The following is a 15,008-nucleotide window of genomic DNA, read 5'->3' as shown; positions in this document are numbered from 1 at the left end:
GAGCACCCCGGACCCTTCTGGTCCACTCAAGACGCCATTTTAGGCCCACCACGTGGCCCTGAAATCTGCCAAGGCTTGTTGCCCCAATCCTGGGCCCAGCGACACCGACAGCATCAACCTTCATGGGACAGCTCGCACCTCCATCCTGGTCGCCGACAACGCCTCCTGGTCCGTGAGACTGCAGAGCCTAGCATCGCCCACTCACCTAGTCGAGGTGACGATCATCCGGTGCCCTCCTGGTACCCTCTGACTACTGGCTAGTAGTACGAACTTGGTCCCCTCTGCTTTCAGGTGTCATCTATCTCTGATCCAGGCTTGGATCTCTACGAACTATTCTCCAGTGGTCGCCGGCCAGCAACTCCTTCCTTCCGGCTCCTGCTCGTCAGCGAAGACCCCCGACGCCTGTAAGACTTGTGCAGCCGCAGCCCTTGTGGCTAGGTAACTTCGGCATTTCGGTGCCCGCATAGCCTCCTTACTTAAGGGTCCTGAGTCCCTCGCTTCAGACTTGCCTTATCGGGTCCGCCCGAGACCACTAAACTTTCCGTGCCCTCGGGCACTTGTATTGATTGTGCACTTGAAGTATTTTCTTAAGAGTTTCGTTGTGTGCTTAGTACCCTGTCCTCATAAAGAGTCCAGGGCTGTTGTGATTCTAATAAATACACTGTTTATTTTCATAACACTTGTGTGGTGTCCTTTCACTTGGTGTTCAAGGGGTATGTGATGGTATAACAGCTGGCTTAACACGCCCTCTAGAGTTTAGCCCGAAGACTGCTCGTATCCACGCTACTAGGATAGCTGGTCTAAGGTTGACTTACAACCAATCACCATAAGGGTCGTTTGGACCGATGCATAGTGGTCGCTAGAATAGTGAACACTGCATATCGGGCCAACTTCTCACAGCGATGTTATGAGAGATGTGAGGTAGTGTCTTCCCAAGAGGATTGGGATATCTGAAGAGGGAAAGTAGGAGGTGAAGAGCAGTGGTTAGGTTACATCTGAAGATGCAAGAATAGCTGGAAAGGATGCTGCAAGGTCTGCATGTACAATGGCCAGTGGAGGTGACTTGGGGCGGGTAGGCCAGAGATGGTGCATAATGTGCAATATCTGCTGGTGGTACCACCACTACTCTCTCAGTGGGCAGGGGCAGATGAATTGGTGGGTTGTATGGACTTTGACTATGAGGAGGATAGCTGGGAGGAGGACTAGGTCTTGGGCAGTGAGGTGATAAGGCGTAGCAGGGGAGGTAGCAAAAAAGGGGCAGGAGGGTCCATGGGTGGTGGTGGGTGGGTTTGTTAATCAGTGTCCACTTAGTGTTTTACAGGCTTAAGGCACAAATCCACTGACCCAGGTCGACGGGCAGGTGATTTCTACTGTTAAGGCAGCAGAAGCAAGGCAGCAGACTACGGAGCGGGCACTGACTTTAATGCCAGGTAAGGATGTAAGGGCGACTTTGTCTGCCCCTGTTATGTTGTCAATTGGGGTGGAGGCTGGGAATGGAAAGGAGTAAACTACATGTCTGCGGATGTACTGTTAAGTTAAGGACACTGTTGGGCACAGAGGAAAACGGGTCCGCTACAAAAGGGTACACAAAGTGTCTGCCCAAAGGGACGGAGCATCTTGTACACAAACCGGTAAGTAAGCATGAGAACAACAAGGGGACATGGCTTAGAACATGAGAACTGATGCTGTGGAACAGATTGTGATGAGAGGTAGAAATGTACGGTCAAAATAGGGGATTTCAAAGAAAGACAGGAGTTGAAAAAAAGCTGTCATACATGTGACAAAGCCATTGGGTGCACACCACAGAACAAAAATGGCAGGAATTATATGTCTGAATGTTTTCACTGTTGCATAGTGAGCTGGAAGCTAAAGAGAGGTCTAAGGAGGAAGAATACGACCTGTTCAAACGACCTAGGGTTTCCATAACAATATAAAACTGAACAGCAGCATTTTCGCTTTTCGATAGTGTATATTTCGAAAGGATCCAGAGCATAGTGTGGCCCTGTTTAAATAGTTGGATGTTGTAGGAAGCTGGCTCTGTATATGGTATACCACTTGGAGTTTATACCATGCACAGAGTCCAGAGATTCCCCCCAGAAGTGCTCAGGGCTCGATGCAAACCCAAAGTGCTCTATTTACTCCACTATTGGAGCTTTCATAGTTTCACATGCCTGAATCATTCTCCGTCGTCGAGACGGGAGTCTCCGTTACATAAAAAAACAATGCCCAGTAGTATAGCAAACTGAAAAGAGGCCTAGGCCCATTTCCCTTTTGCAACCCATAACCTTCGTTATGTAAAATAGACCGAACTTGTCCCTGAACCAATAAGAAACTCCTCACCCTCTAGAACACATTTTTGAGAGAACCTTTTGCCCCTCAGATTTTCTAACGCACGTTTTGCTAGGGCGTCTCCTTTGAGCTCTGTTCAAACTCTTCAATTTCTACTCAATCTAGATTGGATTTGAGTTTTCTTCTTCAGATTTAATTACTACCTATTATTTCTCCAACTGTTACAATGAGAAAAAAGGTTTATTTAGAGCCTGTGCCACCTGTTCAAAGAAAAGGCACTATGCAGACGACCCTTAAAGGATTGCATCTAATGCCTTTATCCAGATCATCAAGCAAAGGATTGTAAGGTATGTCGTACCTTTTTAAATAAAAGTTTGAGGGCTCGTGAAGGAAGGCTATTATTTTGTCTTCAAAAGCTTAAAGCCAGGAAGGAAGTCCTGTCTAGGGTCTTCTGGCTGCAGTCCCTCTAAACCTCCCCCAAGCAAAGAAAAGGAGAGCATGGGTCATGCTTCAGGGTTAAAACATACCAAGAACTGAGGACTTCAGGGCTAGGCTCTGGCCTTGACTTTCCATGCCCTACTGTGAGCAAGGGCCTGGCCAAAAACCTAGGGGTTTGGTTCGATGAAGACTTGAACTTTTCTTCTCAGATAAAAAAAGCTGACAGGGACTTGTTTGGGGACCCTTAAAATCTTGATATTCCTCCCTTTGCTGCCAGTGAGTGCTAAGGAGACGGTGGTCAGAGCAATGATTCTGTCTCGCCTAGATTACACTAACGCCTTGCTGGCTGGCAGTCTGTCTTACTTGACCAGGAAACTTCAAGTAGTCTAAAATGCGCCCGCCAGACTTCTACTGGGATTGCCTCATAGACAGAGAGTCCGCATTAATTTACATACTCTGCATTGGCTCCCGGTGGAGTCTCGCATTTAATTTAAAATGCTTTCGATGGCTCACCGTGCTCTGCATGGTCTTGGCCCTAGCTTTTTGTAGAAGCGATTTTATAAACCCTCACGGCACCTGCATTCATCTGATCAGCTACTAATGAAAAATCCTCGGTTCATCCGCCAGAGGCTTTGTGGCAACTCATTTGTTCGCAAAGCCGTCCTGGCTTGGAACCTACTACCGATGGCTCTAAGGAGTATCCATGACCCATTGCTTTTTAAAAAAAAAAAAACTAAAAACGCTGCGGTTTTAGATTGACATCGGAGTATGGATAATTTTTTATTCTTTCTGGAGTTAGCGCCGGGACACTTTCAGTAGCTGAGCGCTGTATAAATTTAATATAACTTAACATAACAAGAGGAAAAGCTCACAATCACCCACTGAAGTCAAACATTCAGTCAAGAAGCCGGCCTCCACACCTTCTAAGGGGACATTGGAGAAATCTACACTGTCGACTGGAGCGTCGACAAAGATGACGGCGTCTATGTAATCGGAGGTAAAACGTACGTCTAAGACTTTATCACCGTCGGCGGCAGTGTCGATGCCGAGATCTGTGGTGACGACTGCATCGACTACAATGACTACAGGTAACAATTGCAATGACGACAGTAACGGCATAGTCGATGGTAGCGTTGACAACGATAATAACGCTGGTGGTTGCGATGCCGAATTTGTCGATGAGAGGAAAAAAAACCAGAAAATGGGTTCTTGCCAGGAAGAACCCATCACCAAGTAAGGTGACCCCTTTGGTAACATCTCACCTGTTGGAGGAGTCGGAAAAAGTGGAGGAGGATGGCGGTCCTTTTGGCTATGCTAGTAGCCCGTCTCAGTTGCAAATAAAGTACCAAGAGGGTGACTCAGAGTACGAATATGAGGGGTTTCAATGTCGTCCCCAGCAATAATACCGCCATGAGGAGATGGTGAGTGTTCCATCTTCATTGCTAAAGGATTTGCAGTTCATGCTGGAGGATTATAAGAGACATCCTGTTCCTCATAATTCTAAAGAATTGCAGGTGACTACGCCTCAACCACGCTCTATACCAGGTACGCCAGTGCGTAGGCGATAAATTTTACCAGAGCCCTTGCCTAGATCTCCACCAGCAAGATCTCATCCAGTGACCACGGATGATGAGGAGAGTACATCAGTGGTTTTCATAATTTAATGGAGAGAGCCACAAACAGATTCACACTCACCATGTCCACAGACAAAGCAGAATGTTTCTTTTACGACTTCAAGGAACATTATCGTAGTACATTTCTGTCCCTACTGATTGTCGATCATCTATGGAAAGAGGGCCTAAAACTCCTGGAGACACCGGCAATGGTGACTCAAGTACTTGCCAGACTGGACAAAAAATATAAGGCACCTTCGGATGCTCCAGCTTGTCTTCTAGGCCACCCCAAGCTGGACTCCGTCATAACCCAGGCGGCTCAGCAGAAGACCAGGAGTCCGTCCGCTCCTATTACGATACCTCCGGACAGAGAGCGTAGGAGAGCATAGGAGATTGGACAATGCGGGGAATAGGTTTTCCTCTGTCTGCCCTGTTAGTTAAAGCTTTGAATGCCCTGGCCATTCTAGGCAGGTACGATAGGCAGATGTGGTGTGACCTCTCGCCTCCTGCATTCCAGAAGCTGACAGATCAAGATTCTGCAAGAGGGAGAAAGGACTTCGGCTGAAGTCCTAGATTGTGCTATGGACATAGACATCGCAACCACAGCCTTCAGATCGTTGGGAGGAGCGGCGGTCCTGTGCAGACAAGGATGGCTGAGAGCAACAGCGTTCAGGCTGGAAGTCCAAAATAAGATCTCGGACCTTCCTTTCAATGGAGAGGATTTATTCGGAAATCACATAGACTAGGTACTGCAAGGTATCAAAAAAGATACTGATACAGCGAAATCATTAGGAACACTACAATATAGGAAAGTTCCTTTCAAGGCTCTAAAGGTAGAGGCCAATCCTCTTTCAGAGGAGGATACCAGCAGGGAAATATTCATCTTACTCTACATCATCACAGCCTTACTGTAAGTAGTATACGCACCGTCAGTCAGGAGGCTACACAAAATCTACACCTAGAGGGTAGGGGAGGTTGTCAGGGGAAAGACAACAACCAACGACAATGACCGCCTTCAGGATCCGGCTACACCTTTCAACCCAAGGGAACATGTGACGTAAGAGGGATAGATTGCTTATTATCTCCAAAATTGGCAGCAAATAACTACGGACCAGTGGGTCCTCAACATAATTCAATTCGGACACACTCTAGAACTTCCACAAACGCCCCCTTGTACACCACCGATACATCAAGAGGTCAGGCACTTACTTCAGATGCGTCGGGAGATTCGGACAATGCTCTGAAAGGGAGCAATAGAACCGGTGCCGAACTCCCAGAGGGGAAGGGGTTTACTCATGATTTTTCCTAGTCAAGAAAAACACTCTCCAATGGCGTCCTATTCGAGACCTCCGATCCCTAAACACCTATCTCAAAAAGCAATCTTTCACAATGGTTTCTCTTCAGGACATCTTTCTGCTTTTAGACCCAGGAGATCATATAACCACAGACCTACAGGATGCGTACTTTCACATCCCCCATCCATCCTTCCCACAGGCAGTACCTTTGGTTCATGGTTGCCGGAGAACATTACCAATTCAAGGTACTGCAGTTCGGCCTGAAATCAGCCCCAAGAATATTCATGAAATGCCTGGCTCCAATGGCGGTTGTTCTAAGGAAACAAACACTAAGGGGCAGATTTATGAGGCCGTTGCGCCGCAATTGCGTCACTTTTTTTGACGCAACTGTGGCGCAAACAATGCGCCTTATTTACAACGTGACGCATCTAGGAGATGCGTCACGTTGTAAAGCACTGCGCCATAAGGAGGCGTTCCTGCGCAGGGAGGGGCGTTCCTGCGCAGGGAGGGGCGTTCCTGCGTAGGAACGCCTCCTGAAAGTGGCTGAGTGAAATCTATGAGATTTCACTAAGTCACTTTCAGGGCAATTCTGTGTCAAAACCCTGCGCCTGCTTGAAGCAGGCGTAGGTCTTAACGCAGCATTATGTAGATGGGGCACCACCGAGCCTTGCTGGAGCTGCGTCGCGCTTGCGATGCAACTCCAGCAATGCGCCACATTTCTGGCACAGATGCGTCACGTATCTGTGCCGTTTTTGCACCATGGTGCGCCGCATTATAAATGCGGCGCACCATGGGTGGCGGAGCTGTGGCGCACGTTAACTGGCGCATCCCTGGGGATGCGCCAGTTAACATAAATCTGCCCCAACGTATTTCCTTACCTCGCTGACTTGTTGGTTAAGGCACCATCAGCAGCATCCACCCGATCGCCAACAGCGGCTTGCGTGGATTTGTTTGCCAGGTTAGGTCTGACTTTAAACTAGGAAAAATCATCCCTTCAACCGACAAACATCACCTTCTTGGGAGTGATACTGGACACAAGGCATTTCCCCTCCAAAGAAAGGCAACTGAGAATTGCATCTCTTTTCAAAGACTTCACAAATAGAAAGTGCCTTTCAGTGTACAAGTCATTGCTGGGAACGATGTCATCTTGCATTCCCCTCGTACCTTGCTGCAGGTTAAGGATGCGTCCGTTGCGAGAGCAGCTATATATACAATGGCTTCAAGCATAGGGATCCTTCGAAGACATAGTCAAGGTAACGCCGAACATGGTTCAAGCGGTGAAATGGTGGCCCCAAGAGCGGAACATCTCGCGGGGCCTTTCATTCCTCACAGAGCCAGCCCCACTGATAATTACTACACATGCGTCCCTAGAAGGATGGGGAGCCTTCCTTCAGGACCTTAAAGTCAGCAGCCGCTGGAAGTTGCACGAGCAAAAGATGCATATCAACTTATTGGAACTCAGAGCCGTCCGCTTGGAATTGCTGGTGTTCCTACCAAAAATAAGATCAACTGTGTTAGTAAGAACGGACGACACAACAGCTATGCATTACTTAAACAAACAAGGAGGAACAAGATCACTCTCCCTGTTGCAAAAGGCCCATAGAGTATGGGAATGGGCACTGCAACACTAGATATCCAGAACAGCGGAACATCTCCCAGGAGACCAGAACGTCCAAGCAGATACACTCGGCAGGCTCAAATCTACCTGCCACGAATGTGAGATCACCAAGGGGTTCTAGACAACATCTTCCAAAGATGGGGGGGAACCAACAGTAGACCTCTTCGCAACAGCAGAGAACGGGAAATGCTGGTTTCTTCGCAAGCTGGCTTCCCCAACGGGCATCCTGCGGGAATGCGTTTCTGATGGCATGGTAAGGCGTCTTTGCTTACGCCTTTCTTACAATTCCCCTCCTGCCACGAGTTCTTATGAAGATCAAGAAGGAGCCATGCCGGGTGATCCTGATAGCCCCATGGTGGCCCAGGCAGCACTGGTTCACAGAGCTTCCTCTACTGTCGGAGGTCCATCCGATTCGCCTTTGACCAATACAGGGGCTTCTGACTTTGTCCCAGGGACAAGTGCTACATCCAGATCCGAAATTATTGAACTTAGCGGCCTGGCTCCTGAGCACTGTAAGTTTCCCCATCTAAAGATCTCAGAGGAATGCAAAGACATCCTATCAAAAGCCAGAGCGGAGAGTACGAACAAGACCCACAGAATGAAATGGGAAAGAGTCTGTCTGTGGTGCCAAAGATGTAACATTCATTCTCTGAATTCGGCAGCGCATGAGATTATTACATACATTTTACTTTTGGCTCATGCATCGATAAAGGTACATTTAGCTACAATATCACTCTACAGGAGGACTTCCTCAGGACCAACTATATGGTCTGGAAGAGTCATCCAACAATTCATGAAAGGATTATTCTGGGTTTTTCCTCCAGTAAAGCCTCCACCACCTATATGGCAGTTGAACATTATTCTTTCTCAAGTAATGAAACAGCCCTTCAAGCCAATACACAGGGCAGATCTTAAATTTCTATCATGGAAAGTTCTGCTTCTCATAGCGCTCACTATAGCCAGAAGAGTGGGGGAATTACAGGCTCTCACGATTCAAGACCCTTTCTTACAATTTCAAGAGAATAGAATGATACTCGGGACTAATCCAAAATGTATTCCAAAAGTTCCAATTGACTTTCATTTAAATGAGCCACTAATGCTCAAACTGTTCTTTCCTCAACCAACAACCGCAGCGGAAAGAGCTCTCCACTTGCTGGATGTTCAACGCTGCCTCAAATTCTATTTACAAAAGACAAAACCCTTCCGCAAATCCTCACAACTGTTTGTTGCCTTCAGCACACCCAGGAAGGGCTTCCCTTATCAAAAAGAGGAATCGTCAGATGGATTTCCAGTGCGATAGAGTATTGTCAACCGACCATTCGACAAGAGCAGTGTCCACCTCCACTGCTTTGTTTGCGGGAGTTACCTGGATTGTCTACACCCTCCATTATGCCACCTACTGTGGGAGGAGGCATAGTCATAGCCTGGAGGAACCCCCCCCGCCCTCTTCCATATGGCAGAGACTGAAAGATATGCTTCACCTCGCTTCCTTCACCTTAGGGGTGGAGTTGGCAGAGGTGGGGCACAACCTATTGTTCCTATTTTTTGCTGCAGGTTTTCCCGCCAAAAGTAGAGGTGTAAACAGGTTGCCATCAGAGGTTAGGGGTGTCATTGCAATGGGGGAAGACCTTTGAAGCTTCCATCTCTCGCACTGTGCCCATCCTGGGGGAGTAGGTGTGAAACCTCTGCACAGGACGTGCTTTGTTTCTGGTCCCTGAGAGGGGGGCTCTCAATCCTGGGGTCCAGAAAGATTTCTGGTGGTGGCAGGATGACTAAAGCTAATCTGCGACCACACCAGCTTTAGTGGAATTTCAGTGGGCACCTCTGAGGTGCCCTCTGAGTAGATGTTTTAATAAATGACACATTGGCCTCAGTGTGTGTTTATTAAGGAGTAATTTGGAAACAAACACTCCTGCGTTCAGAGAAGCCATTATGTCCTGGGGAACTGCAGTTGCGTAGTTTCCAGCCCATGTACTCTCTTTGGCGTCCCTGGCACTTACACTATCTAAGAATAGACTTGTATATTATAGGGGATTATATGCTCATGCAAATATGTCCAAACCAATGAAATAATGCACCCTGCTTTAGGGCTTCAAGGCTTGCGAGAGAGGTGACTTACCTATACCTTGGACAGTGCTGGTTGGCATGGCACACAGGCAGTGTGCCATGTCGACTGTCATTTTTGTCTACTCCAGGCCATGAATGCTACAGTGGCAATCTGCATGGCCCAGATGAGGGGTCACTAGGGGACTTTCTTCAGTCCTAATGCCCTTGGTCCCCTTGTGCCAGTTACTAGGGACTTGAAGGGCGCCAGAAGGGCCAATTGTGGAAAAGTTTTATGGAAGAAGCACTGGCATAGGGGACCTGGTAGACCGGGACCCTGTGCATTATATTTGAAAACACACCATTTTCCTTGCAAAACGTGGGAGGCAAATTTTTTCAAAAGATCCACTTTCTCACAGATGTCTTATGAAAGCACACCTCATATATGGGGATTACGCCTGGACACAGTATGACTAAGAATTCAGGGTGTTTATGGTCTTGGAACCCAAAATGGGGGGGGGGGGGGGGGGCGGGGAATAACCTAGAGTTATTGGCTAGGTACTTATTTAAGTAATGTAAAAATAGCTCTTGTTAAAAAAATAATTTTTGTTATGTTTTTATTAATTTGAAATTAACGTGTTTGTGAAAATTTTGAAAATATAGCGTGGGATTCGAATTTTTGTTTTCGTAAATAATAAACATTTTAATGTCATTTTTTTTAATGTCAATCATATATTTAAAATTTTTATTGGTTTAATGTAGTTCAAATATTTGTACTGGTACTCAACAACTCTAATGTTGCAGACTGGAGTGGGAATAGTAAATTCGACACCTCCCCTATGCAGCGGATGGGGTTGTATTCCCTACCATGGTGGTGGTGCTTACCAGGCACCGCCATAGGGATTACAATGTGCCTCACTGTCCGCATTTTCATGGTGGGTAACCCGCCATGAAAAGGCAGGCAGAAAGCGACTTTAAGGGGCTGTAGGTCCGCCGTTGTCTCATCAAAATGCCTGTTGGCACCACTGACAGCCTTTTGGGAGGTCCTGTTGAAGGATAATGCCTGCCCACCATCCTAATCCGTCGCTATAATTTGTATTTTTGTTTTTTGGTCCCAGTGAATCAAAACATCATAGGTTGGTTAGAACTTATTTTTCAAAAAAATATAATTGCAGGGAACTTACTCCAAAACCATGCAGCGAGTGAGCTGGTGTCTTGTAATCTCTTCCGTTGAAAGTGGATGAATCCGGAGGTGTAAATGTAAATGTAAATGTATTTGAGCTTATATAGCGCACAGCTACCCACAAAGGTTTCCCGGCGCTTGCTTAGGGAACCCGTCCTGGTATTCCCCTGTGAGATAATCCCGGCAGGGTATCCACAAGGTGAAAGCCAGGCATCCCGCCGCGAGGGGCCGTTGTGGAGATTAAGCAAGCTATTGCCCAGAGTCGCAGAGTGTGAACCCGTGAGTCGAGAAGGCACCGGAGCGAGAATTATCGAGTCCATGGAATTTTTGAGCCCAAGACCCGCCGAGGCGGGGAATTGAACCCTGGTCCAGGGCCGATCTCAGCTTCCGGGTCTGCCGCCTCTAACCCCTGAGCCACACTTCTCCATTCTGATATTAATTTGAGGGGTGTAAGTTGATGAAAAGCCAGGGTGTGTTCACGGAGTGCACCAAGGCCTCAATCCGATGTCTGGTGGGACCATCTCGGAATCGGGACCAGGTTCGGTCGGATTTCCATTGACTCCTATGGGAGCCTGTGTTCCGCCTGACAACACAGGCTCCTTTGGGGAAAATGGAGGTGTGTGAAAATCTCTGCACTCTGTCGCTGGCACCCCATTGTGCCTGTGACACAGTGCAACATTTTACAGGGTGGTCCCTTAGATACCCTCTCTGCCCCCAACTGGAGGCCTCAGGATGAAGGGGGCCCTGCTAGTCTCACCATTCCCGCTTCGTGGTTTTGACAACTAGGGGCCCGATGTAGGTAGCCCTTTACCGATCGGAATCGGCCGAAAATACCGATTTTCGGCCGTTTCCGATCGGTAAAGGGCTATCGAGATGTAGGGGCACATTTTCGGTAATTTTACCGAATCGTTATCATTACCGAATCGGTAAATTTACCGAATCGGTAATATTTACCGATTCGGTAATGATAACGATTCGGTAAAATTACCGAAAATGCAATGTAGGTAGCCAATGTTCCATCAGCACATGGCTTACAGAATCGGTATTTTACCATGGAATACAAATCCATGGTAAAATACCGATTCCTGTGTACATGCACATCTGTGCATGTACACATGTGCCATGTGACAGACAGATGTGCCCTTAGGGCATGTCTGTGTGCCACATTGCACACATGCCCGTTTTGGGGGTGCTAGAGGGTCTCAAAGTGACACCCCCTGCACCCTTGCCAAATTCGGTATTTACCGATTCGGTATTTACCGATTCGGTAAATACCGATTCGGTATTTGACTTTAATCCTATGGGCTTCAAAGGCCCATAGGATTCAATAGCAAATACCGATTCGGTATTTACCGAATCGGTAAATACCGAATTTGTAAGGAATCGGTAACGATTCCAGATGTTGGGACCTACATCCCATTTACCGATTTTGAAATACCGAATCGGTAAAATTCGGTATTTCAAATTCGGTAAATGGGATTTACCTACATCGGGCCCTAGATGCTCTACTGCAAGATTAGATATGGTAAAAAGGGAGGAGGCAAGTAGCCCTGCTATACTACAACGCCCATCCGCGGAAGGAGGACTTGTAGTGCCTAACTTTGAGCTATACTTTTTAGCTTTTGAACTCCAGTGGCTGGTGCAGTGGTTGACAGATAGTGGCCCAATAGGCCGTACGGATCTGATGCTGACAAATATGCTAGAACATTGCCATCTCCTCTACAGGAGCGACCGAGGGGGCGAGCGAAGGGGGAACAAAAACAAGCGGCGAAGATTACAAAAGATATGACGGCTAAATAAAAACACTGAGTTGACCTTCATAAAAACGCTACTGCAAACAGACCCTGATATACCACACTACAATGGCCAGGTAGGGAATGCTCAAACTGCCCAGGTCACACATAAAACTTGGGGAAATTGCGACATCTACGACCAGATGTGTGTATAATGACCCACTGGTGGTCTAGCGCCCACCCGGCCCCACGTATCTCATGCACACGCCCCACACCGCCTGCTTAACGTATTAGCAAATTCAAAACCCTTAGCTCCACTGCTGTTAGATAATTACATAGTATGATTCACCAGATTTTATGTGTAAGTACTTTTATGGATAACCTTCTCTATGGCTTCTTCGAATTGTAACTAAAGTTAGTACAGGACAATTTTATATATGCCAAAGAAGTGCTGTATTGTGATATATCACTAATTGCTGAACTATATTATTATGGATGTATATTAAAATAAATGGCAATAAAAATGTTGAAAAAAAGGTATCCATGCAATACATATCTGGGCTTTGCGGGGACAGGGGCGGAGAAGGGAGGAAAAGCGTACTTGATGAGAAACTCAGTCGGGCATAAGTTCCCGCTAGAGTGTCTCTTTAGTTCGAGTGGGACGTGCTGGTCAAGTAACCTGGAAGTGGTTTGTATTGACAGTCTAGTCCAGAAACCCTGGAAAGCAGCCGGTGACTAGAATGCTAACTACTATCCGGTACACAAGCGCATCTAGGCATGTAATTCAGTACGCAGTACCAGCAGCCGCTATAGAGAGCCGTTCTGTACAGTGGACTGGAATGCTGACTGCTGTGCACATGGTTGAGTTTAGCAAGTAATTTAATGCGTACATTCAGAGACCTAGTAACCTTATAGCAGGACAATACATGCTGCATCTCGAAGGGGCCCTCCTCAGGACCCATGCCCTACATACCAAAAGGTACCCCTTACTAGGGACTTACAGCGGTGCAAAGGGCCTTGCCAATTGTGGAACAATTAGGCATATACATGATTTTTGTGAAATAATACTGGCACTGGCAACCTGGTTAGCAGGAACCCAGTGCTCTTCAAAGTTGCATCAGCTATCAGGCAAATCATGGGGCTAACTATGTACAATAGGGGCACTTTCATACAGGCATTTTATAAAAACCTCCTAAACCTCCTAAACATGACTAAGGGCCTGATTACGACTTTAGCGCTGCAACAACAGCACAATGCAGCCTTTGCTGTGCAAGCACCGCCAACTGCATTACAAGTTGGAAATGTGCAGCTTGTAATATGGTTGGCAGTTCTTTGGCCATTCCCATGGTGGTGCACTGTAGTGGGAACTGGCAAAAAGTTCCAGCATGGCATGGACTGTGACTTCCATGCTGTGCTTTAACTGGGGGAAATATATTCATGGGGAGGGGGGGGGGGCATGTTGTGCCACCCTGAATGTATTCTCAGGGCATGGGGGCCCTGTAGTTCTTGCTGCGCCAGCTTATTCATGGTGGGGCTCTGCCATGAAATTGCTGGTGGTGGAAGAACTCCAAGTATGCTGCTCGGGACTTTGCCAGTCCCTGCTCAGTATATTGTGTTGTGGCGCTCCTGCACCACTGACAGGGTACCACTGTTCCCTTGCGCAGCTGGTGTTCCACTGGCACAGATACAACTTTGTTCGTTGTAATCTGCAGTACAGTGGAACCCCCTCACCCCTCCCGTCCCACCCCATACTCGTAATTATGCCCTTAAGTTAGCAAAGTTAAAAGTTTTGGTCTGAATAATATGCAAACTGACTAACTTATTAATTTTTTGTTTGATGTTTCCTTTTCCAATAGGTACTATGTGTTTAATTCTTCTGATGGATACATTTACAATGCTGTCAAACAGAAGAGGCAACCTTACTAAAGCTGTAAGGGTTCCAATGTAATTTATAATAATCTATTGAGTATTAAATGCTGAGGTATAACCCCATTATGCTCTCAGAGTACCGAATACGAAAATTGTGATATGTAGGAGGTAGAATCTTAATGTGTTTACAATAATATAAATATCTGCATTGCTCATTGTTCTGGTTTCATAAGTAAAAGTTTTATTTCATATTTATCTACCAATTGTAGCCCCCTTTGTTTCCATAAGTGGAAAGTTTACAGTAAACATTTGAAAAGTGATTTGTGGTTTTCTGTTATACTGTCTTGGGCGTATCAATCTGTATATGCAACAACAAGGTCAGTTTCCCAGTCGTCACTGAGCGAGAGTCTGGCTTTGCGTACCAACGGAAAAAAGGACCATTATCACCATTTAAACGCATGGGAAGCTACTACCATTTAAAAAATATATATATATATTATGTATTGTAATAAAGGCTTGTACAAATATCTATTTTCGCAAACTGCCAATTTATAAAGTAATTGCAAATAAAAAAATTAAAGTGTTTTTTTTTGTTTCCTGTTACTGACTCTAAAATAAAGTGTATCGCTGTAATTATTATTTATTCATAATTATTGTGATTTTAAAAATAAAATGTCTCTTGAAATCTCACTGTTTTCATTTTTCCCTCTAAAATACATTTCAGTTAGTAGGTAAAAATTAAGTATTAACTGGGTATTAATATAATACCCCGCCCATTACCCCTATATCCTGTCACTAAAGGTGAATCTAGAAGTGCTATTAAACATTATTGAAATTTAATGCTAAAATAAAATGTATTTAAAGACCAAGGGGTCTATGACAATCTCTATTGTAAACCCTCCGACCTTAGGTCAGAGGCTTTACAAC

General features: G+C 46.2%; 1 long non-coding RNA gene across 1 annotated transcript; it reads left to right on the top strand.

Moving 5' to 3' along the window:
* The first annotated feature begins 900 nt into the window (after positions 1 to 900).
* LOC147709876 (uncharacterized) lies at positions 901 to 14,717 on the top strand. The gene is made up of 2 exons (XR_015296745.1): positions 901 to 1,430; positions 14,069 to 14,717. It is a non-coding gene; the product is annotated as an uncharacterized LOC147709876 (long non-coding RNA).
* The last annotated feature ends 291 nt before the right edge of the window (positions 14,718 to 15,008 follow it).

This window comes from Lissotriton vulgaris, chromosome 6, assembly GCF_964263255.1.
Source record: "Lissotriton vulgaris chromosome 6, aLisVul1.2, whole genome shotgun sequence".
NCBI classification, from domain to species: Eukaryota; Metazoa; Chordata; class Amphibia; order Caudata; family Salamandridae; genus Lissotriton; species Lissotriton vulgaris.
This window is presented reverse-complemented; position numbering and strand designations above follow the sequence as displayed.